The following is a 24,725-nucleotide window of genomic DNA, read 5'->3' on the forward strand; positions in this document are numbered from 1 at the left end:
ACCTTTACCACATGTATGGTATGCTTTATGGGCAAAAAAAAAGAAGTAAGTCTTTTCAAAGTGCTAGTTTTTATTACTAATAATTTTGAGTATGACAGTACATTTGTTGTGCCATCCTAAGGGACTTGTCAGGGCTGGGACTGCTTCCCTTCTCCCAGCTGTACAAGCAGTGCAGAGGGCAGAGAGGTACTAGTACTACTGCTCCTTTACAGAAGTAACAGTGAGTTCCAGGAGATCAAGGCACCCTGATTTTAACTGTGCATTTCACCATATGTCTGTCCTTACACTATTGAGGTAGAACTGAAGGAGGCTACTTCTTAAATTTAAGCATATATTTAAAGACTTCTGGAACAGGGAACAAAATCATTTGCCCAGGTTCACAAAGTGTGCACGCAGGAGGAAGTAAAGCATGATATTCCAAGTCTTGCACTACTGTCTATCTCAGTAGGTATCCCTTTATCACCTACCTCACTCTTCTCTGTCCTCCAGAGAGCTGGCAGGATGCTGACCACATTGTTTATGTCAGCCTCACAACGTGCAGCTTCACCAAGGACAGTATAAGAATTAAAAATTCTGCGTAACGAGCAATGAAGAAAGATTTAATCGTTAATGCTGTTATTTCCTGATTAACTTAGAGCCACTGTGAAAACCCAAAATAGAAAAAGATAGAAGTAGGTAAGCTGCTGTTTGTGGGGTTTGCAGTTTTACGTGTCTTTTCAGTTGAGATCCTAAAGGTGAACTTCAGTTTTTTGATTACACATACATACACATACAAAATTCAGATAAAAGTAACTGTTGTTGTTAAATATGATATAAAATTAGTTATTCTAATATCTTACTGTGTAGGGACTGATTTTGCATACTGCTTGTAGAAGGATGTGTTAGCTGAATCAGTTGTTATCTGAAATGCTGTAGAATTAAATGGCATTTTGCGTAGAGTTAGAGAATAAGCCAGTTGCTTAAGCTGAAAATAAGACTAAAAAAAATAAATGCTCATTTTGGGAAAGAAAAACAGGTGAGGGGTTTGAAGAGCTGGAAAATGAATATGACTAACATCTTTAACAGTTGAAACAGTAGGAGAACAATATTTATATACCTGAAGATAAACCCCCCCTTTATCAAGGCGTGAGTAAAAAATTCACCAAGGTCTCAGTCCTACGAATCAAACAGACGGATTTAAATGTCCAAATCTTGATGCAGGTAGCAAAGTTCCCTATCATTGGACCAGTTCAAGATCAGGCATATGTGCATGCCTGTTCCTCTTGCCTTTTCTGTTCTCCATTCTGTCTCCATCCCTACATAGTACTCTACCGTAGTAATTTAAAATTGTATATTTCTCTGTATTTCAAATAAGATACTACTGTTAATAGACTGATAGTTTTTATTTCACTTGTTTGAACTTGGATGAGAGAAGAATGGCTGACCGATGGGGAAGTTAAACACCAGTGTGAAGCCTGATGCCATCCTACCCAGTGGCATGTTTGAAATTTTTACTTCTGTAGTTCCTGCCCTTTTCGTGCTAACTGAAGAAATCGTATGTTGCCCAGGTCCTAAAAAAAGACCCTCAGAAGTTTTGTTGTCAGTGTGCAAAGATATCTGTCCTCTGACATCAAGGCTAACTTTTATATGAAAAGACAAAATATTAAATGTTTCAGTCTTGCAGCCATTTTGTTGACTTCTTGCAACTGTTAAAAGTAATAAATTAAGCCTCCCCTGCTTTTTTAAATGAGGCGAGACTGTTAGGACACAGCTGTCTAACAAACAAAATTAAAGTGATTAACAAATCAAATCCCATTAAAGCAGGGACATGTAATCAATCTCTTTGTGAAAGGTAAAGCAATTCAGAAGACAAAACCATCGACATTTTCTTTAGCATGGCAGGTTAAGTACATTCATGTTGCATGTGGAGGGCTTTGTAGTCGGGTGCTTGCGTGAACAAGTTATATTTAGTTTAAAAAGCAGACATCCTGGAGCGCAGCTGATATGGTATGTGAGCCCAGACACTGCTGCACAGGCTCTGAGCTAGAGGTCGTTTGCATCTGTGTGCAGAAAGGTAAGCTTGGATCAGCATATGAATGTGTGAACACAAGTCTTTAGGAAGCGATGCCCCTTCAGTGGCATTCAAATTGTATTTGCCCTTTTTGTTTCAAACCTGCTAAGATACCCAAGATGTCCATAACACTAAATTTAGTTAGGCCGTGTGGTGGGTTGACTCTGGCTGGGTGCCAGGTGCCTAGCAAAGCAGCTGTTATCACCCCCTCCTCAACTGGATGATGGAGGCAGAATATAACAAAAGACTCACGGACTGAGATAAGGACAGGGAGAGATTACTCATCAATTACTGTTACAGACAAAACAGACTTGACTTGGAGAACTAATTTATTACCAGTGAAATCAGAGAAGGATACTGAGAAATAAGACCAAATCTTAAAAACACCTTCCTTCCACCTCTCCCCTCTTCCCAGGCTTCACTTTACTCCCAATTGCTCTATCTTTTCCCTGCCAGTGACACGGTGGGGGGGGAGGGAGGGGGGGACAGGGAATGGAGTTTACAGTCAGTACATAACGTTTCTTCTGCTGCTGCTTCCTCCTCAAGGGGAGGACGACTCACACTCTTGTCCTGCTCCACCATGGGGTCACAGGACAGCAGTCCCCCACCAACTTCTCCAACATGAGCCCTTCCCATGGGCTACAGTTCTTAATGAACTGCTCCAGTGTGGGTCCCTTCCATGGGGTGCAGCCCTTCAGGAACAGGCTGCTCCAGCGTGGGTTCCTTCCACGGGGTGCAGTCCTTCAGGAACAGACTGCTCCAGTGTGGGACCCTTCCACGGGGTGCAGTCCTTCAGGAACAGAGTGCTTCAGCATGGGTCCCCTGTGGGGTCACAACTCCTGCAGCAAACCTGCTCCATTGCTGGCTCTTCTGTCCATGGGTCACAGGTCCTGCCAGGAGCCTGCTCCAGCATGGCTTTCCTTTGGGGTCACAGCCTCCTTCAGGCATCCCCTGCTGCAGCACAGGGTCTTCCATGGGCTGCAGGTGGATCTGCTCCGCCATGGACCTCCATGGGCTGCAGGGGCATAGCCTGCCTATGATCTGCACCATGGGCTGCAGGAGAATCTCTGCTCCAGCGTCTGGAGCATCTGCTCCTCTCCTTCACTGACCTTGGTGTCTCATATTGTCACCCCTCTTCAGCTGCAGTTGCTGTTGTTTTTTCCCCTCCATCTTAAATACGTTATTCCCAGAGGTGCGACCACCGTTGCTGATGGGCTCAGCCTTAACCAGTGGTATGGGTATGTCTTGAAGCAGTCTGCGTTGGCTCTACTGGATGCAGGAGAAACTTCTGGCAGCTTCTCAGAGAAGTCACCCCTGTAGCCCCTCTGCTACCAAAACCTTGCCATGCAAACCAAATACAGGCTATTAGCATGAAGAATGCAGAATCTTGTTTGAATTCAGATGATTTTTATGCATTGTCCTCCAAAAATACATTTAGCCTGGAAGTAGTGGCAGATAATTCAGTGAAGATCAGGTTTTGTATATTGACATAAGGTGGCAAAATCTGGCTTTATACCACATTGGTTTCATCAGTGCTGCTTGGTTTTAGTTCGTTTTCATCCTTTTATTTAAAGTATAATTGGAGTTCTTTATTTGACTTGCTGGCTAAGGCTTTTTAAAATATAAATATCAGTCTTGTACCTCTAGAACAGAACGCTGTGAAGCTGAGAGGAGAGTCTGACCTACTCTTACAAAAGAAAACAAAACAGAGAAAGGGTGGAACATGGGAACAGAGAGATCCAAGGTTTCTCACCATATAGTAATGGATATGACCTTTAATATTGAGGCCTTTGGATCAAATTTAAGTTGGCATTAAAATTTTCTAATAAATTCCCTGCTGAATCTCAGAGGTTTTTTTTCCTCAGATTTAATTCAATAAGGTCACAATAAAGCCAGTGCTGTCTGTGCTATTGTAATTGCTCTCAGCAGGCTGATAATATTATTGCAGAGAAGTGCCAGCTACTGTGCTTTTATTTCTTTCTTCAAGCACTCTCCTTCCTACAAGCTTGCTCCTCTTGCTCTCAGGTCTACCCTAAGTAGGAAGTGAAGCAGTTTTAAATGCCATTTGCCTCTCATTTTAACGTGTTTTTATACTAATGCTTTCCTGAGACTCTTCAACAAAGGAAATAAAAGCATAGCCCGTCTTATTGCAGGATAATTGGAGCCTTGTATTTCCTTTCCTTAATTCTCATCCAACCTTTATATATTAGATTCAGCCTCTAAGTTCTTTAAAGCTGATACCCCTAAACACACAATGGTTAGTTCACTTTGGCTTTCTGTTTTTAGGGTTGTGGAATAGCTGTGCAGCTAAAGGAGTTTCTCTTAAGTGTGTGGGGAGAAACACTGAATTCCCACCGTCCTGTGTTTCATTAAAAAATTGCAAATTGCGGCTTATCACAGCAAGGCATACATATTTGGGGTCCTGTACTTCTAGATTAATATCACATATGTTGTCTTTTGCAACGTGACTTTCAGAACAGCATTGTTGATGTGACATTTCCTGTGAATGCGTATCTATGCTTAGTGTGCTGCTGGTAGATTTATTACTACAAATCTTGTATTGGAAGTAGATCAGGACAGCAAATAAATGCAGAGTGCTGTGATCGTGGTTCTCTGTATAATTCTGTGTGACTGTGAGACTCATTGCAGCTTCAGTATTAATTCTGCATAAACTGCACTAGCTGATCGTTAAGCTGCTAGATGCAATTTCCTCCTTTTTCCAATCAGAGCTGCTGTATGAAATGTCAAGTTTCTGTTAGTAGTGGTGGCCTGTTAGGAGCTGTGTACATCATGGCTTGTGCTTTTTAGCAAATTAAGAGGTATTTTAAAATGTTGTAAATAGATCACAATTACTATTTTGGGGTGAGGATGGCCCAGTCTTTTAGGTGTAGGGCTAGATACAGGGCTTTTTAGATATGGCTAGATATGATGTGGAGAGAAAATAATAATTCATGTTCCCCTACCTCAGCATAACTGATACCTCTGGCCTTTGCAATTTCAGGTGACCAGCCTGTCCAGACCTGAATGCTCCTGCTGGTGTCTACATCAGGCTTCCCACACCCTAACTGGCTTCACACTTACCCATCTTAACTCTCCTGGTCCATCGTCTTCTCCTTGCACTCTCTTTCCCTGGGGCTAGAATTTATTACCTTAAGTGTAATGCACAGAGCATTTTTTTGTGTATTTCCAACCACATGCAGGTACTTACAGTTCTCTGCCCATGGCATTCATTGCTGCCAAACAAGCCAGCCTCTGTATAGAAGAAAATTATTAGTGTGAATCTTCAGCTGCTTATTCACATACTCAACTAACATGTGCAGTGGGATATATCTTCTTGCCCACAGCCAATTGATTGTAAAACATCTTTTGTTGCTTCTCATTTTCAAAGGCTTTTCCATTTCTTAAATGCATACAGCTGTATTCTGCCCACCTTCAACTTTCTTGGCAAGCAGAATTGATCAGGGCTACCCCACAGCATGCAGGCAGTTTTGATATTGCATAGTATTGCTTGCATGTCTGTGTTAAGTCTGCTTCAGTAATTAAAAAACAAGAGATGATGATCTTCAGTCATAATGTTTCACCTACTTTCATATTGCTCATCATTTCATCTTTCTTTGTTTTTTTCTCTAATTGCTTTTGATATCTGCCCTGAGACGTGCATCATATGATGCTGGTAGGATGTATCAGTGCCAGCACACCTGATGACTTTCGGTGATAAAACCAAGCACTTCTGCAGTGTGTTGAGTTCCTCACCACCAACATGCAGGCATGCAGAGGGAGGTCACTCTGATCAGTAACTGCTCATTGCTTTTTATTTATGACATACCATTTTAATTTATATTTCCTGCTGCTGACAGAGGGAACTAATTTCTGTTGTCAGAGATGCAACACAGCTACTTTAAAGCAGAATGGTCCTAAGATGAAATGATGTTACTGACCTGAAACATTTCAAAAAGCTTGATTCCAAAGCCTGCTGTGGTTTGAGCCTGCAGCTTCTGAATAGGTTAAGATTGCTCTGAATCATTGTGAGACATGATCAGATTGCTGCTTTCTAAATTAAATAATGGAGCATTTGTGTGTGAGAGTTCCTCCTATAATTAGGAGTTAGCCTGTGCTTTGGAAAGATCAGAATCTGCATCACATGATAGAAGGATCTGCAGTTTGTTTTCTAAACTTGACTTAAAGTCATAAAAACGCGAAGTCTTCCAAAATCCAGGTTTGATTTATGATAGTTTGTGTATAAACTGTAGAAACGTGAGTGAATAATCAAATAGCCTTTGGGTAGTGGGATTTTTTTTCCAGCTAAACTAATAATCTGGGTTGAGTTATTTAGAGAAAAGCTCCTGTGGTTGAAATGACCTTTCCCTTAGTTCTCCTGTAGATCTCAACTGTGAAATATTGGTAAATGTCTTCTGATGGATTTTGGTAAAGCAGAAAAAAATAAAACCTAGCATTCTTTCCCATTCTTGGCAAATTACATGTATGAATTGCTGTTAACCTGAAGCTTCTGAATTGTAATGGCACTTGCGAATCACTCTGCTTTCACATCTGTCAACTGGCATATATTTAACACTTATTAGCCTAGATGCAACATGTTAAAACCTTGCCACTCTTGCAAAAAATTTCAGCTCCACATGACAGCTTTACTCTAGCTATTACAATCACACATCAAACTACATAGCACGGGATATGGGATATCCCAATGTGGGATATACATGCAGTAATTAGCAAATGCACTGATGTTAACATCTGGGGCATTTTTGAATATGGGGACAGAAATGTAATATTTTTATAAATGTCCCTCATTGCATTAATAATATGGAATACTTCATCTCTTTTCCTTCCACAAAAAGTGAAGAGTTGAGTAGATTTGAATATTATATTAATAACTGGAAATTTGGTGTTTCAAGTTGACATTTTATCCTGTAGTATTGTTACACTTACTTTATAAATGTTCCTTTCTTCACTACTCTCTATCTCTTAAAAATGGTGTTGATAGCTTACTACTGTGAAGCCATCAGGTCAGAATGCTTTTGTAGTTAAAAACATGAAATACTTCCCAGTCCCATCTAAAATTTTTTGGAAGAACTGAAAGCCTTATCTCCTGATTTAACACAAATATTTCCATGCCATTTCTTCAGAGTGGTAACTGGGGCATTTCAGATAGTATTGGATAAACAGGGCAGATGGTAGAACTCACATCCAGGGGAACAATGTAAACTCTTCTTACCAAGATCCATTTAAGCAATATCTGTTCTGGAAATAATCCAATATATGAAGAAACATATTTCTGATTTGGAAATTCTAGTGCTTGGGACAGATATGGGAAAACTATCAAGTCCTGTATCATATTATCAACTGGACTTCTGATTTCATGGCATGACTCTTAATATTAGGATAAATTGGAAGCTAAAAAGTGAACAAAGCTGTAAATATTCCCCTTGCTTTTTGTGCACTCAATGTTTATCATGAATCATAGGATGGTTGAGGTTGGAAAGGACCTTAAGTTCATCTAGTTCCAGCCCCCCTGCCATGGGCAGGGATACCTCACACTAGGCCATGTTGCCCAAGGCTCTGTCCAACCTTGCCTTGAACACTGAAGAAGACTACACACAGAGATTTTACCTCCGCTGGAGTTGCTCTTGCAATTCTGTTCATATCTTAAGTTGCTCTGGGTAGTCTGTCTTTATTTAGGTACTGTGCTGTGCTCTCCTTTCTTTTGGGTGCTCCATGTATGTGTTCATCCACCTCCAGATGTTTTTAAACCTTAGTCTTAAACCTTTTTATCCTTTAATCTAAGTTTTAAAAGGAAAAAAAAAAAAAAAAAAGAAAAAAAGTAGAAGAGCAGCTTGTGGCTTCTGTAAGGCTGTAAGTCCTGAAATATGAAGCCACATCTGCTCTGATCCAGCTGGCTGGTCTGCCAGTCTGGGTGTCTGGGTCACATTTGTATTGGTTTTGGATCTAGTAAGGTAACAACATGATTCAGAGCCAGAAAACCTGAGGAGAAGGTGATGACACTTCTTGCATTAATGCTCCTGTTTTCTATTATCACATTCAGGAGACTGTGACTAAAATGATGCTGAAATGCTGTTTCCAATATCCCATTGAGAAATATTCACACCCTTAGTAAAAGTTTGTGCTATAGTATGTTTATATATTGGACCATTTTTAGAAACATATTTATTGTAAAAATTTTCCACTGTGTTTTAGCTGAGATTCAGGTTTAGGAGGTACTGGCCTGTTCAGAAATGCACTAGCATTGCTTATCTGTGGTTGTGAAACCATCAGGAGATTTTGGGATGACAGGGATGGAAAAAAATCACTTTTCAAAGATTTGTTTGGATTGTGAAACTATACAGTTAAATCAGAATCATAGAATGGTTAGGGTTGGAAAGGACTTTTAGAACATCTAGTTCCAACCGCTCTGCCACGGGCAGGGACACCGCACACTAAACTGTCTCACCCAAGGCTTCGTCCAGCCTGGTCTTGAACACTGCCAGGGATGGAGCATTCACAACCTCTCTTGACAGCCCATTCCAGTGCCTCACCACCCTAACAAGAAAGAATTGCCTCCTTATATCCAATCTAAACTTCCCCTGTTTAAGTTTTAACCCATTACCCTTTGTCCTGTCACTACAGTCCCTAATTAAGAGTCCCTCCCCAGCATCCCGATAGGCCCCCTTCAGATACTGGAAGGCTGCTGTGAGGTCTCCACGCAGCCTTCTCTTCTCCAGGCTGAACAGCCCCAACTTTCTCAGCCGATCTTCATATGGGAGGTGCTCCAGTCCCCTGATCACGCTTGTGGCTCTCCTCTGGACTTGTTCCAACAGATCCATGTCCTTTTTATGTTGAGGACACCAGAACTGTACACAATACTCCAGGTGAGGTCTCACAAGAGCAGAGTAGAGGGGTAGGATCACCTCCTTCAACCTAGCGGTCACACTGCCAGTGTTTTGTTGCTGTTGTAGTAAGTACAAAAATGCACTAAACTTTGGTTTCTGGGAACATTTAGTCTGTTCTTGTTAGAAAACTATCCTATAGGTGTCAGTACAGTTATTTAGGCTTGTTTCTACCATTTGTTACTAACTGTACTAAAATGCAAGAAGCTTACAGTTAGTAGCAGAAGGTAAGATTACCAACATAGGCAGCAAACCAATTCTATCTCTGACATTGAATGATACCGAAGTCAAAGCAGTGATTTTGCACAGTCAAAGATGCTGTTTAGCTCACCTTAAAAAAAAAACAAACAACACAACCAACAAACAACCCCAACCAAAAACAACACAAGCAAGTAATGCGTTATCTTCCCCAGAATTTTCAAAGGCATTGTAAGAGAGAGTTCTGTATTTGCTGTATAACTCTTTCTCATGGGAACAGATTTTTTTCAAAGCTGTCTTTGGGCTCTTATTATAAGGAAACAAAAAGGTACTGTTGTAACATGCCTTTTAATAAACAATTTGAGATTTCCCCCCTGTACTCCAATTGTTGGCATAGTCTTTTCATTTGGAAGATTGAAACCCATGTGTATGGGCCATGTTCCTGTGACACAACTTTAGATTAATTGTAAATGATTCTGTAGTAACCTATAGGAAATGCTAGTTACCAAAAAAGAGGATGCATGGAGAGCAGTGCCATGGCTCAAGAATGAATCTGAAGAAAATGACACTGGAAAGAAGGTCTCTCCTGATGTGAAAGAAAACACTTAAGTAGTATTAATGAAACTTTGCAAAGGGAAAAATAATGTAATCCCTTTGCCGTACAGCTGAATGGGAAAGTGTTATAGATTTATGGATGTTCTTTTCTGAGCAGGTAAGAAATATCATCTAATTCTGGTTCTGCCACAGACTTTGTTGGTATAGAACATTGTCTTTACCTGTTGTCATAGATTCTTCCTTTTAAAAACAGGTAATTCTTCAGTTGCGTGTATGATAAAGTTGGTATAAGGTTTGCTTCTTGGTGTTGGGTGCTATATTTTTCTTCTAGGAAATGTCTTCTAGATTTTCAGCTTTGCTTTAGAGACCTTACAGTGGTTTGGATTTAAACTTCATGTGAGTTTTGAATTTATCAAGGGTCCTAATGTTGTTACAAAAGTGGTGTCCTTGCCCCATGTGCAAAATACCAGTATGCACACAGAGTTGAGGTATTTTATTGTCAGCTATTTTGCAAAAGGAGGTGCTAGATGGAAACTCCACAAAGCTAGCACATCTTAGTTTTGTGTAGATCAGATTATGTACATTTCAGAGAACAAAGGAGTTCTTTTTCATTGGTCAAAATTTACAGGATATATGATTAATTATCACTCTATCTTCTATTGGATAAATTGTCCTTGCTTGCCATGTAAGTTACCATGCGTGCTCTGTGATGGGGCAGGGTAGGGGAGATTTCTCAGTCCTAAATTGAGTCAGTGGTCACGATCTCTCCCTGGCACCTTCCCCTTTCACCCAGTTACGACCATTTTTTGATGACTACTTGTTTTTCTAGGGCTTGTTTTGTCTTTGGTACCTTCTGGTGAAGATGTCCTCCTTTTATCTGGCCTTTAGCTCTTCTTTTTAGGTTAATATAGATAGTAAGGAATGTATTGCTTATACAGTGTCTTGTTTTTCTAAGTGATGTTGTTTATCAAACTAGACACTGTTATCACAATGGAAAATTCCATTCTTGCTCTACAGCACTAAAGAGTTCAGTTTAATTCCTATCTAATCAGTGAAGATATTCAGATTTACTTTTTCCTTCTTCAGTTTTGAGTTCTGCTTCCAATAAGCTTCTGGGGATTCTAAGCAATAGACATATAGAAGATTATTCTAAAACCTTGGGAGCATTGGTAATTAATTTCCTGATTATCATTGGAAAGCACCAATGCAGAAAGATTTTGGCCAGACATTACGGAGGCACAGTGGGGGATTTCTAGTTGTTTAATATTGAGTTACTTTTTATTCTTAATAATGTTGTGAATTTGTGCAGAATTGTATTGTGCAACTAAAGTTTGGCTTTTGTTATTTCACTGATATGTATATTTACAAAACTGAACTTCATGCACTGACTCAAGAAATATTAGCTGGAGTATTATATAATGTCAGAGGAAAATGTATTGCTATATTCAACCCAAAAAAAAACAACTGACCCAGTTTTACATGATAGAGGTCTGTTTATTTGAATTGCAGATATTGGGAATAGGAAGGAAATGAAAGCATTATAAACCATACTGGGTTTTTTGAAGAATCAACAATATCTCAAAGTCACCACTGCACAGATAGCATCAGGCTAGAAATGCTACTCATTTTCTTATTGATCTTGCATAAAGCTGGCTTTCAATTGACCTCAGTCTGAAGGTGGCTGAATTTTTTCTCAATGTAATGCTCTGTACCTGAGGTTTCTTTACACCTTATCAAAGGGTGCTGTAGTCTTGGACATTAGGTATCTGTCTAGCTTTGATTGTGGAGTACAAGTGTATGTTACAATACTGCAGAAAATGGAACATACTTTTTCCCACTAATTCAGCTTTCATTGCACTTAGAGGACTTTAGTGTGCTTACTCTTATTTTACGTATTAGCATTCAGTAAATCTCTTTGTACTGTGTATGTGTAAAGGGTGCTTTTTATATTTTTAAAAGATTTTGATGTGTAAATTCTATTGATACCACACGGCAGTTCAGTCTTCTGTAATTTGGTAGGGGTTTTTTTGTTTGTTTGTTTCATTTGCTTTTGTTAGGGTTGTTGGCTTTTCTTTGTTCTGCCCTTTGTAAGTCATGTTTTCATTAATTTTATTTATTGTGCTGTGTCAAGGCACCTGGTGCATTCTCTAGATCCAGGTTGTTTGTTTTGGGGGTATTTTTATTCTTACTAAATGATCCTGATTGAACGTTTAAACAGTGTTTTAAACTGCAGTAAATTTTCTGTAGTTTTAGCAAAAATTATTTTGCTTAATAGTACGTTTCTCTGTCTGATTATAAAGTTTCTCCAACTTCCTTACTCTTGTTCCTACCCTAAACATTGTTTAAGTAGATTTACAAAGTGGTGTATATATTGAAGGTATCATTTAGGAAAGACATTTAGGAAAAAAAGTGATTTCTTGTGAAGGGGTATAGACATGGTATCTGGAGTGGCAGAAACACTTCTGAAAGAGTGGCAAGATGTGGCAGAAACACCTTCAATTTCATTGGAAGGAAAACTTAAATGATTGGGTTAACAAAAAAATTGATATAGTCTGTTTTTCCTTTAGAGAAGCAAAAACCCTTTGTAATTTTTTTTTAGGCTACATGACATTCTTCGTTGTCAAAAGACTGACTCTTTGCTCTCCTATGACATCTCGATATTTAGCATACTAGTGAGACACTGAATTCTTGTAGACCAGATTATGGACAGTCAGGTAAGTGGCATTTTTCTTTTATTATATTGCACAGCTTTTAAGTTATACACATTTGGTATGCAGATACCTTGTAAAAATTATGTAGGAGAAATGCGCAATATAATAATATTAAAAAGCCACTTACCCGCCTTACTGCTTGTGCAGCCAATTCCATGGCAACAGTATTCAGTGTATGGTGGGCATGAAGTCCCCAAGACCACTTGGGGGAGATAGAAACCTGCAGATCTATGCAGGCCTCACACAGGTCATAAGTACAGTAATGGCATCTTCAAGTTTCCATTCTGAGGGTCTACCATTACTAGACAGTACTGTTCTCAGTAAAACTATCTTTTTCCAGTAGAATGGGTAAAATACATTGCACCATGTGGGTCTTATTGGTAATATCATCCTGTTTCATCATTCTTATAATTAATCAAATGTTGTTCATTGAAGCAAATACAGAATTGCTTAAGGAATTGGTATCCAATTTATTGAATTTTAAAAAATGATAAATTGAAACAGTAGAAGCTGAGGGATAGTTCAGTAATTTAAAAGTGCTGTTACTTTGTGTAGCTACTGAATTCTGCTGTGTGTTCACACTCTCACATGCATACACAAACACTTAGAGGATTCCAATACCCCACACAAAATAATTAAACAAAGCTCAAAGGCCTGACAATGTGTATATCCAAAGCAGTGATGGGGGGAGGAAAGCAAGAGGACATCTTTTTTCATTTATTTTCTCCTGTCACTGTTGTCTCACTCCAGGCATGAAGCTTTCTCACTGATAGGTCAGTTATGGTGTGTGGGTATTTGCAGGAGGGTGTTAGCAGAGTTACAGGCGTTTTGGACAACTATTTTTTACTCTTAATTTTTTTATGTAAAATGTTTCTCATGGTCATTACAAAACTTGAGATTCTAGATATGTTGTTACATCTACTACTAGAAGTGCAGTCATCCATGGGAAATATTTCCCAGCAATGTTCTGTGGTAACTATAATAATAAACAGCTGTAGTTGATACCAAATAAACCTCCTAAGATGGGCATCATGATTCCACTTTAGTGCGCAGGGCTGGAACTAGGTCTTGGGGGCAGGAGGGCTCCTGTTTTCATTCTGCTTTGATTTTTGTTCTATGATCTTTCAATTCTATTCATTTTCAGCCATTTCTTGAAGTCGAGGAGCCTGTGTATCTGATGTTAGGTCTCTGCTCAAATGCCACTCTTTTGCCGGAGTACCTCTTGCAGGCTCATTCTCAGGTGTGTTCATGTTTTTTTCACTGACCTTGTATCCCCTTATGCTCCAATGAGTCGGTCTGTTGAGATGCATCGCAAGAATGGGTTTTTCCTTCTGGTCTTTCTTTGAGATTTCATGGCCCTGCAGGTTTCCTGTGAGACTCGTAATCCTTGAGGAGCATTTTGATTTTACACAAGCTGAGTCAGCTCTAACACAGAAATTCAAGGACCAGAGATTTTGTTACTCTTCCAGCTTGATGAGCAGGACCATGAACACTGCAAGATCTTGTTTGTTTCTTCCACCTGTCAGCACTGTTCTCTGACTTTATTCCTTCCAGCTGGTGCTGAATAACTGTTGTGCCCGGAAGAGATGGAGCTAGAGTGCTTCACACATCTGTCCGTCTTGCTGGAGCTGCCATTAGCACAACAGCTTGTAACAAGTGAACAAAATGTTGATCTGCCCCATTAGAAGTGCAACAGTTTGCTCCAGTTTTTTTTCATCTCAAAGACCACTTCTCTCTACTCAAACTGTGGTCCTCTTCTGACATTGCAACTTGTAGCCTATAGTGACTTCTTCCCTTCTTCCCTGGGGCCCAGCATGAGTCTTTCCTCTTCTGCTTGTAACAGGCAACATGTCCTGGTTGCTTGCTGGGAGTATCCAAAGCATGCACATGATACTTTGATTCCTTGTCCAGAGATCAGAGTCATCAGACCTCTACAGCTGATGGAGCTGCCGGTGGGTGATGCCACATTTAGCAAACTTCAGGTGTCATTTGCCTGAAAACTCACACATAAGCTGTTTCTTCAGGTCACCCACTGCAAATGCATGTGGCACAAGTTATTCAAAGGAAAAACTGTTTATCAGTCTACGGTTTTCAGAGAGATGTGATGTCCTTAAAAAAAAAAAAATCACAGTGCTCCCTCATTCCTGTGTACATTAGAGAACCTGCAGCATACATTTCAGTCATATTGTGAAACTAGTCATCTCTTCAAAGGACCAAACTTTCCAAGTATTTCAGATAGTTCTCACAGCTAAGAGAATAAATGTTAGCTCTATGAAGTGTTGTATTATTTATACATGCTTTTAAAAATAAAGAAGTGATCTATAAGTAAATGCAACTGAAATAAAGTCTCTTAATCAAAAAAAAGACAAGTATCACACATTTCACATAATGTGTATTATTTTCAGCCATTCTGAGGGGTGACTTGTTTCACAATATGATGTTCCCATATGATTTCTTATGAGGATGGGATTTGGTTTGCTTTTAAACTTTATAAGTCAAATACGTACATGTCAGGTATTTTCACATTTTTGAGAATACTCCATTGCCACCAAAACCGGCAGGTAAAAAAGTAAAAATCATACAACCTCAGTGCAGACTTAACATCCTCAACCTTGTTTTGGCTTCAGAGTCCTTGATTTTGCTTTCTTCTTTGCTTATTTAAATCTTTGGTTTTCCACTCAAGTATTTTCTGGCTTTGTGGGTTAAACATAAAATACCATTTTAATGTCAACAGGTATTAGAGCTGGTAAGGTAATCCTTTATCCTTCAATGTTGTTCTGTTCCAAGTTTCCAGTAAGCATTTATCATGTGTGCTGTGCAGGAGTTCAGCTGTGTGTGTAGGGAGGATAATCCATTCAGCAGAAATAGAATATAGACTAATTACGTATAGACTGCTTAATTTCCTGAATCCCCTGTAGCTCTAGATACCTGTAGCAGAGCAGAACATAGCTGCTTATGATGGGGAGGAAAAAAGGACAAAATAATACACTCTTCATTTAGTAGTAGTTATACTCCCATGCCTGCCTTCTGAAGATGTGGTATCTGACTGTTTCCTCTCTCTTTTGCCAGAGGCACTTGAAGCATTTTATGTCACGCTTACTTCTTCCATCACAGAAACCTCTGATTGCATCCTCACTCCAGAATCTTTTACGCTGGCAAAGGAGCATCAATCGTCATTCATACCTTTACAATCTCGTATTTAAGTGGAAGACCAATGTCCCTGGTAATTGCAGCATTTTCTATGCTCAGCTCAGGAAGGGGCATCAGAATTTCATAGTTTCATTTTTAATCTTGGTTACATTTTTCTTAATGCTGTACAAAAATTCCTCTCACTCATTATGCTCAGTTATAAAGTATGTAGTATAGATGACATTTCAGTTAGGGAAGGACTTGTTGGAGCATTATGGTTGATTCAAGTGAGTAATAATGCTACATATAATTTGAATGTCTTTTCTCGTCGGTGAGGGAAGTTAGGGAAGGACTTGTTGGAGCATTATGGTTGATTCAAGTGAGTAATAATGCTACATATAATTTGAATGTCTTTTTCTCGTGGGTGAGGGAAGAGCTTTTGGCTTCTTATGTCTTGTTCTTTTAGTTAAAAGAAAAAAAAGTTAATTCCCAAAGCCATAACAAGAATTATAACAGAGGTTTTCTGCTGCCCTGCTATGGGCACTTATCCCTGTTTGCAGTGGGTGTAACAGGCTGTCTCACTGTTGGTGAAGAGTTTGGAATCAGCAGCATTTCTGTAGGCACTTTGTGCTTGGTCAGGACTCAGTAAGGTGTGGCTGTAAATACAGCCAGGTAGTGAAGGGCAAAACTGGCTGAGAATTTTAGTCTATGGTAAGGCTCATTTCCCTACAGCACACCATTTGTCACTTAGGAAGCAGTTAAAGGCTAAACTAGGAATGAAAAGTAATATTCCAAAATAAATACCTGGAGGGGAAAATGAAGAAGAGTGTATGTCATTCTTACTGTGTCAGGAAGGTAATCACAGCCATAATTTTGTTTTCTAAAAATGGGTTTAAAGGGTACCACTTTTGCATTAGGCAATTCCCTGAATGATCAGTTTGAATCTATTTTGCACCTCTGCAATGAGGCAAAATATTGTTCTTGTATGTAGAAAGCATAACTGTTTGTTCCAGTACACAACAAAGTTAACTAATTCTGCACGCCTCTTCAGAAAACTTTGATGTAGCAAAAGGAAGATAGCACAGGTTATGTATAGTTCTTTCAGTGAGCTCTGAAAAATGCTTGCTGGCCTTGTGATAACGCTGCTATAAAAGAAATGTGTTGTATTTGTTATTTCTTGTGGCATGACTGTCACACAGGTCGTGTCTGTTCAGGCGCATATCCTGTTGCATCCCCTTGTGGGCAGCAGATGCTTTGAAGAAGGGGGGAGAGTTGTGTTTTCCTTGGCCAGCCTCTTGTTCCTTGCTCTTACCTGACATCCATCAAAACCATTTGCAAACTCAGCTATTAGCTGATGGTCACTCAAGTTTTTAATGGGTGCGGAAGCCGTCTGTAGTTACTACACCACACACGTTGTTGCATTATCTGTTACCACCACCATATATATCCCCAGTGACCCTTACAGAAGAATGGTTACTTTCTCCACAAAAATATTTGTATCTTTTGCACTTGGTTATTGTGTGGTGTGTGCATTTGTTTTTGTAGTACTACAGGAATGTTTGTGTTTCACTTCACAGATTGCTGGGTCTACATCTACTCTGTTTTATTTCAGTTTTGCTTAGAGAATCTCCATCTTCTGCATGTAGTAATATTGGCCTTCTGCTTTATAGAGTGTATCTGAAAGTAAGCAGCAGTTTTCAATAAAGCCTCCCAGTCTACCCCATTCTTTTCATTATTAGCACAATGTGAATGCATCATAGCCAGTGAATACATACATGTTGATTTTAAGTCAGCTTTTCTTTCCACAAGAGAGTTGCATTAACCCTTCATCATCATCATCATCATCATCATCATCATGGCTTGACTTCGCGAATGAAGATTTGGGAAGGGCATTTACCCACGCTTACTACAAGCACGCTGGTGACTAAGAAGGCCAATGTGGGATAGGCAAATCCGGCTACAAAAAGCACAGCAGAAGGTCTCCTTGGGTGGAACAGGTGGGACACGATTCTTCCTGCGTTGTCTTTTCTCCTCGAGACTAGTTCTTCGTGAGCTCTCAAAGGAGTCAGCGGCATTATGTATGGTGTGCCTCCAAGTCTCCCGATTGGAGGCCAAGGTGGACCACTGATGGTAGTCAATATGGCCAAGGCTAAGGTATTGTTTCAGGGAGTCCTTGTATCTCTTCTTTGGGGCACCTCTCTTGCGGCTACCAGTGGCAAGTTCACCGTAAAACACGATCTTGGGGAGGCGGTGATCCTTCATTCTAGAGACGTGCCCTGCCCAGCGCAGCTGCAGTTTCAGCAATATGGCCTCGATGCTGGTGACCCCTGCCTGTTCGAGGACAGTGACATTAGACACATAGTCAGTCCAATGGATGTTTAGAATTGTACGGAGGCAGCGCTGATGAAAGCGTTCCAGGAGTCGCAGGTGATGACGGTAGATGACCCATGATTCAGACCCATATAAAAGAGTAGACAATACAGTGGCTCTGTAGACACTGATCTTTGTACTTTTCTTCAGGTGTTTATTACACCAGACTCTTTTATGGAGTTTTCCAAAGGCTCTATATGCCTTTGCTATTCTGTTGTCTATCTCTTTGTCGATCGTGGCATCCGAGGAAATGATGCTTCCCAGATAGCTGAACTGCTGAACTGTCTTAAGCTCTGACTCGCCGATGGTAATATGGGGATGGCGATAATCTTCTTGGGGTGCAGGTTGGTAGAGGACTACTGTCTTCTTCAAGCTGACTTCCAGCCCAAAAACCTCAGCCGCCTCCGCAAAGCAAGATGTTAAACGCTGCAGAGCTGCTTCTGTGTGGGCAACAAGGGCGGCATCATCAGCAAAGAGCAGTTCATGGACAAGATGGTTTAGGGTCTTAGTGTGGGCCTTCAGTCGCCTTAGATTGAATTAACCCTTAATGATCACTAAAAAGACGCCTATTAATGGAACTATAATGTGGCCTTTGGCAACCAATGCTAAAAGGTTTCTGCAGGCTGAAACCAGATATGCTTCAAATATGAATGGGAACAAATTCAGAGACATTATAAGATGCCTACAGTGAAACCTGTGATTGTTTCTGATTGTAAGTTAATGGAGAATCCTGCACAGTAGGATTCATCACGTGGGTTCTGAAAAACTGTAATGTTACATCGAGAGGATCATTACAGCTGAGCAATCCAACCAAAATGCCTGAACGAATGAAACTGCATGTTTAACAGCACTCTGTCAGTCAGTGCTATATAAGTACTTAATGGCTTCAGTCTGGAAAGTCATCTTAGAGGACCAAGGAATTAGGCAGAGAAGTAGCGTAAGAGAAAGACTTGCTTCAGAGTCCAGAGGTTCGCTGTGGAAACTGTTTGTTTTGTGCTTTTTTCATGTTTATACAGAAGTGATTGTTGAAACTAAATTGTATTAATATACAATTTAGTATATAAATTTGTATCTGTAAGCATATATAAATATGTCCATAGATAGAAGGCCTAAAAAATACAAAATGTTTATGAGACCTGTTTAGTTTAACAGATAAATGTCAAGTAATATTTTGTCTTTGCTTATGCATTTTTAGCATCGATTTAACATGTTGGCATTGTGTATTTTTTTCTGTGGGAAACGAAGAAAATACAGGCTTTCTGGGCTTGTGAATTTTATACTGCTAGAATCAGAAATCTCTTGAATCTGTCTTCCCATAACAAATTAGAATAGCAGTCTCTCTGATCTCTTGAGGCTTATGATTTTTTTGAAGTCTTCACTGAGCTAATATTTGAGCCAATACACAATTTAGAAATGCAGCCCATCAGCAGTTTGCTGTATTCTAGTTTCTCCATGAAGAATATTAAGAAAGTATGAAGTTTAATAAGATACATCAAGGCTTTATTCAACTCTATATTGCTGCTGCAAAAATATTACAAGTATTTTGAACAAAATTAAAGATTATAATCCTATTAACATGGAGTAAGAGATGTCTTAAAATTCATAACCAAAATTTAATTATGAATGCTAATATATGAAATTAAGGAGGTGGTAAGATGCAGGTTTTTAATGCATCCTTTTTAGGGGGTTTGCCATACAAAAAGTACAAAAGGAAAGGCAGCATTCGAAGATGCAAGGCAGAGTCTCCCCAAGATGTCCTTTGTTCTCCAACACCTCTCCAAGGCTCTTGCATGCTCTACTGAGACGGGCTGATCTGTGCCTGCTTCATAGAGGAAGCTGTTTTGGAAGTGAAATGTTAAAAGGAAGTAGTTCTCAGCTGCTGCTTTTGGCAAGGAGGAAGCCCTGTTAATAGGAGAAATGATGAAAGGAAGACTTAAGGTCACAAAGGTTAAGGATGAATTAGTGGATAGAATGAAGCAGGGTGGGAAAAGAAAAATGAGTATTAGTTGCTACTGCATTCCCCCCAAACTACTTAAGATTTTTCAGCTCCCTGGTCGAATTTATGTGGGTTTGAACACCGGTTACATAGAGATGAAAAACAGAGATACAGATTTTTCAATTAGTGCCAGCCTAAGAAATAACCTGCTTTTTAATTGTGTCACAGAATCACAGAATCCCAAGGGTTGGAAGGGACCTCAAGAGATTATCTGGTCCAACCCCCCTGCAAGAGCAGGGTAACCTAGAGTACATCACACAGGAACTTGTCCAGGCGGGCCTTGAATATCTCCAATGTGGGAGACTCCACAACCCCCCTGGGCAACCTGTTCCAGTGCTCTGTCACTCTCACAGTAAAGAAGTTCTTCCTGATGTTAACGTGGAACCTTCTATGCTCCAGTTTACACCCATTGCCCCTTGTCCTATCACTGGATATCACTGAAAAATGCCTAGCTCCATCATCCCGACACCCACCCGTTACATATTTGTAATCACTGATGAGGTCACCACTCATAGAGATGAGGTCTCTATTTCTTCTAGCTTGATGTCCTGAATCTGCCAGCCTTTACCACCTCCTTTGTAAATTATATGCCCTTATATCAGGCAAAAAAAAATTAATCTGTTCTATAGTTCATGGTTTGATACAGATACAAGTTTACACTAATGCTGCGGAGACATTTTTCAGCCTATGGTAGATGCGCCTGTTCTGTCCATCCCATCATTGTACAAGACATATTAAATCAGAGCATGTTCTTTAAAAAACACTTTTGTGTTTCTGCTTGAAGATTTATGTTAATCTGGTGCATAAGTAAAATGAAAAAAGATCACCTCCTCCAAGCTCAGAAGTAATGCATCCCAATGAAGAAGAAGTCAGGCAGAAATGACAGGCGGCGTGCATGAATGAACGAGTAGCGTCTGGACAAACTCCAACATAAAAAGGAAGTCTACAGAGGGGACTTCAGCCAGGGATCAAGTTAGGAATGCTAAAGCCCTGACAGGATTAAATCTGGCCAGGGATTTCAAGGGCAACAAAAAAAGCTTCTATTAAGTACATCAGGGATAAAAGGAAGACTAGGAAAAATGGGGGCTCTCTCTGGAAGGAAACGGGAGACCTGGTAACCTGGGGTATTGAGAATGCTGAACTGCTCAATGATTATTTTGCCTCAGTCTTCACCCCACAGGTCACAGAAAGTGAGGGCTGGGACTGGGAGAGTAAAGAACCCCCTGATCTAAGAAGATCAGCTTTTTGACCATCAAGGAACCTGAAAGTGTACAAGTCCATGGGACACGATGGATGCATTTGTGAGTCCTGAGGGAACTAGAGGATGAAGTAGCTGTGCTGCTATCCATCATATTTGAGAAGTCATGGCAGTCACGAGGGTCACAAAGATGCTTCGAGGGCTGGAGCACCTCTGCTATGAAGGCAGGCAGAGAGAATTGGGGTTGTTCAGCCTGGAGAAGCCTCCACGGAGACCTTGTAGCAGCCTTCCAGTACTTAAAGGGGCCCTATAAGAAAGGTGATGAGGAACTTTTTATAAGGGCATGTAGTGACAGGACAAGGGGGAATGGCTTTAAACTGAAAGAGAGTAAATTTAGATTAGATCTTAGGAAAAAAATCTTTACTATGAGGGTGGTGAGACATTGGCAGAGGTTGCCCAGAGAAGCTGTGGCTGCCCCATCCCTGGACGTGTTCAAGGCCAGGCTTTGAGCAACCTGGTTTTGTGGAAGGTGCCCCTGCCTTTGTCAGGGGGGGTTGAAACTACATGGTCTTTGTGGTCCCTTCAACCCAAACCATTCTGTGATTCCATGATGATTTTACAGTTCAGGATATTGGTCTTGGTCAGTGACACCAACCCTGCAGAAACCAAGGGAAATCAGAGTCTTTTTTTTTTCCTCCTTTTTAAATTAAATTGTTTGGCTGATGTGTTCAATTAGCATTGGTCCAATTACAAGATACCCCAGTGAAGGAAAGCAGGAAGCAATACATCTTGCTTCCTAAGTAGACATTTCATTTTATTTTTAATCAGTGCTATTAAGGAAGTCTTCCTTGGGAGTAGGCTTCACTGAGGGTTTGTTCATTATCAGTTCTAAGGTGAAGCCAGAGGGAACCTTTCTTATTTCATACCAGAATTGATTTAAAAAAAATAAATAACAAGTGCATGCACAGGGGGTTGGTGCATGTATTTAAAAGTGGAGTTGCCACTGGTAACACAGCTGATTTCCTTTGTTAGAAGAGGCATTGTTCGTTACTTACCTGAAGAAAAAGGTTAATGGCCTGTAGCGATCTGAAGAAACCACTACCAAAATGCACAGCAAGGATCTAATGTTGTTATACAGTAGTGCTTTCCACATACTTCTTCTCAGGTAAGACAGACATAAAAGATAGCTTTTGCTGTTCTAATAAATATATTTGATATACTGGAAAATTGAAAGGTTCCTGCTACTGTCAAACAGGCAGCTGTCACCAAGAGCACAAATTTTGCTTTCTTTGCTGATGTTTACAAAACATGCTGGCTATACTCTGTGTAGAACTGCTACACTTCTTTTTTGCTTAAGAAGCATCTTTGTTCTAGTAGAATTAACTTATTTTGTAGCATGACTATTGCTGTAATTGCTCTCTCAGTAGTTTAACTCTGTTACTTTTGTCACTTTTTGTTTTCTTGGAGTTTGAACACAATTAAAAATGAGCTCTTGTGTAGCATGTTTGATACTGAGGTATTTCAAAGAATTGTGTTGGCTCTTGAGCAGAAACTTGGACACTTCAGAGACATCAATTAGCTGCCTCACTGAGATGCACCTGTGATGTAGGATTTAGCCAAGTCACTCAGCAGCTCAGGGAAGAAAATGCAGGATATCTGTTTCAAACCAAAGAATACTATCATGGGATTAGACTGCAACTATCAGTTGGTAGTTGAAGAAAAACTCCAAGTTGGTGCCGCCTCTGGGAACTACAGTCTTGGCTGGTCCCTTGTGTGGGTAAAAGTAGTTGGTGTGGTATATGGGAAACAGCGATCAGGCTGGCTAGGGAGCAGTTTTTTCTAGGGAAGTACCAGAGTGGTGTTGGTGGGTAGCCTGGCCACTTTCCCAGTCACTTCCCTAAACAGCTGTACAGATGTAGGTGTCAGCAGGAGCAGAACTGGGAGAAAAAAATGCAGGAAGAGGCATGACTGCTTTTTTTGAGTGACAGTGATAGCCAGTAATGGGAGAAAAGTCACCTAAACCTCACGAGTGGGGACAGCTTAAGGGTTGCCATTTCTCAGATTTAAAGATGATAATGGGCAAGTGATACCCAGTGCTTCTGAGTAATTCAGCCAGGACTAACTTGAAATAAGTGGTGCCGTGTATTTAATAATTAGAAACTGTTCTTGCAGCACTCAGATTCTCCTCTCATGCTGACCATTCTCAACTGGGCCATAGCTTGAGAGGAGATAACCTTGCATATTAAATATGTATCAGCAACTTCAATTTATTTAGAGCCAGATGCTGCCAAAATGTCATTTCTGTCAATGATAACTAACATAGGTATTGGAATACTGTATGAAATTTCTTTTTAATCTGGCCCTAAAAGCCAATAGCTGAATGCTACTATAGATCGGTCTGCTGAACCTAAAATTATTGCTTGAGTCTAACTTTTCCACACTGAGTAAAAACTTTTAGAAAGTACAGATCTTTACCTTGTTTTACTTGAGTGATTTTTGACAAACTTGCAAATTTTATTTTGAGGGGGAGAGTACACATCTTATCCAGGGAATTGTGAGGAAAACTGCAGGCTTGCTCAGCACTATTGCAGCTCACAAATACATTTCTATCCAAGAAATGAAATGCACTGTTTGTGTGTGACAGTTGCATTGTACAGAATTCCCCTTCAGCTGTATATATTAGTTCTGGGTTTAGCTGTCGTTCTTTAAAGGAACTGCATAAAAGAGAAGAACAAATCACTTTATTTTCCATACATACCCTTAAGTCTTTTCCTTCTAAGTAATCCTTTTCTACTGCAGTGAATAATTTGTCAGTCGCATTGCTGTTACCTGTGAGTTATCCTTCGACTTGTCAGTTTGCAGCAGCCTTTCTCTAATTATGTATGCCAATTAATTTGAGTCCACTACCTCAGATAATACTGGTTACCTCCATAAAGGTGTTTGCTTCTAATTTTTCCCTTATTTAGTTTGCATGCTGTCTGTTTTGCTCAACTGGTAAGGAATGCAGAGAAGGAGGAAAAGCAGTAGTATATCACTAATTGGAACAAGACTTGACAGCAAGTTACATATTAATAGAGAATATTACTATTCAACCACAAATACCTGTTTCAGAGGGAAACCTCTACAACATTTAGTGAATCTTCTGGAAGCACTGCAGCTTGAACTGTTGCTTTTCACTCTGAACTTGCAGGTTGTATATTGTGCCCCTGCTTTTTGTGCTAGTAATTAGAATAGTCTCTATTGTGAATAGATTCAATATTGTAAATACTATAAATGTAGATTTTTACATCTGTTTTGGAAGGTCTTGTGGCATTTCTGTGTATGTGTTTGAGGCCATAGTTTGATTAACAGTCAAAGTAAGGAGCTCCTCACCTTTTTTTGTGATAGTGTCTCAATTTAGGAAGCCAGAACAGTGATCTAAATCAGCAAAACTTATCCAGCTGAAAAGTACCTTATTTTATCACTGTGAAAGTGGTATCATTCACTCACCAGGTTTGGGTTTTTTTGTTAGAAGGTTATATATTGCTCACATCATGGCCATGAAAGTATTTATAGTAATAATTAAGGAATAACAGGTGGTGACAGAAGGACTTGATGAAGCTGGTACAAGCAGCATGGC

General features: G+C 39.9%; 1 protein-coding gene across 3 annotated transcripts in view; it reads left to right on the top strand.

The window, feature by feature from the left end:
• LYRM4 (LYR motif containing 4) overlaps nt 1-24,725 on the top strand; it is a 111,114-nt gene that overhangs the window by 37,530 nt on the left and 48,859 nt on the right. Inside the window, exon 3 of one of the 3 annotated variants that reach the window (XR_009724443.1) lies at nt 12,302-12,416. The exons of the other annotated variants lie outside the window; for them this stretch is intronic. The gene's annotated coding sequence lies outside the window, so the exon portion shown is untranslated. The remainder of the gene's footprint in view (nt 1-12,301; nt 12,417-24,725) is intronic. 3 annotated transcript variants of the gene reach the window in all.

Source organism: Neopsephotus bourkii, unplaced genomic scaffold (genome assembly GCF_033783945.1).
Source record: "Neopsephotus bourkii isolate Nb327-2 ecotype Australia unplaced genomic scaffold, CSIRO-AGI_Nbou_v1 NB_272, whole genome shotgun sequence".
NCBI lineage: Eukaryota > Metazoa > Chordata > Aves > Psittaciformes > Psittacidae > Neopsephotus > Neopsephotus bourkii.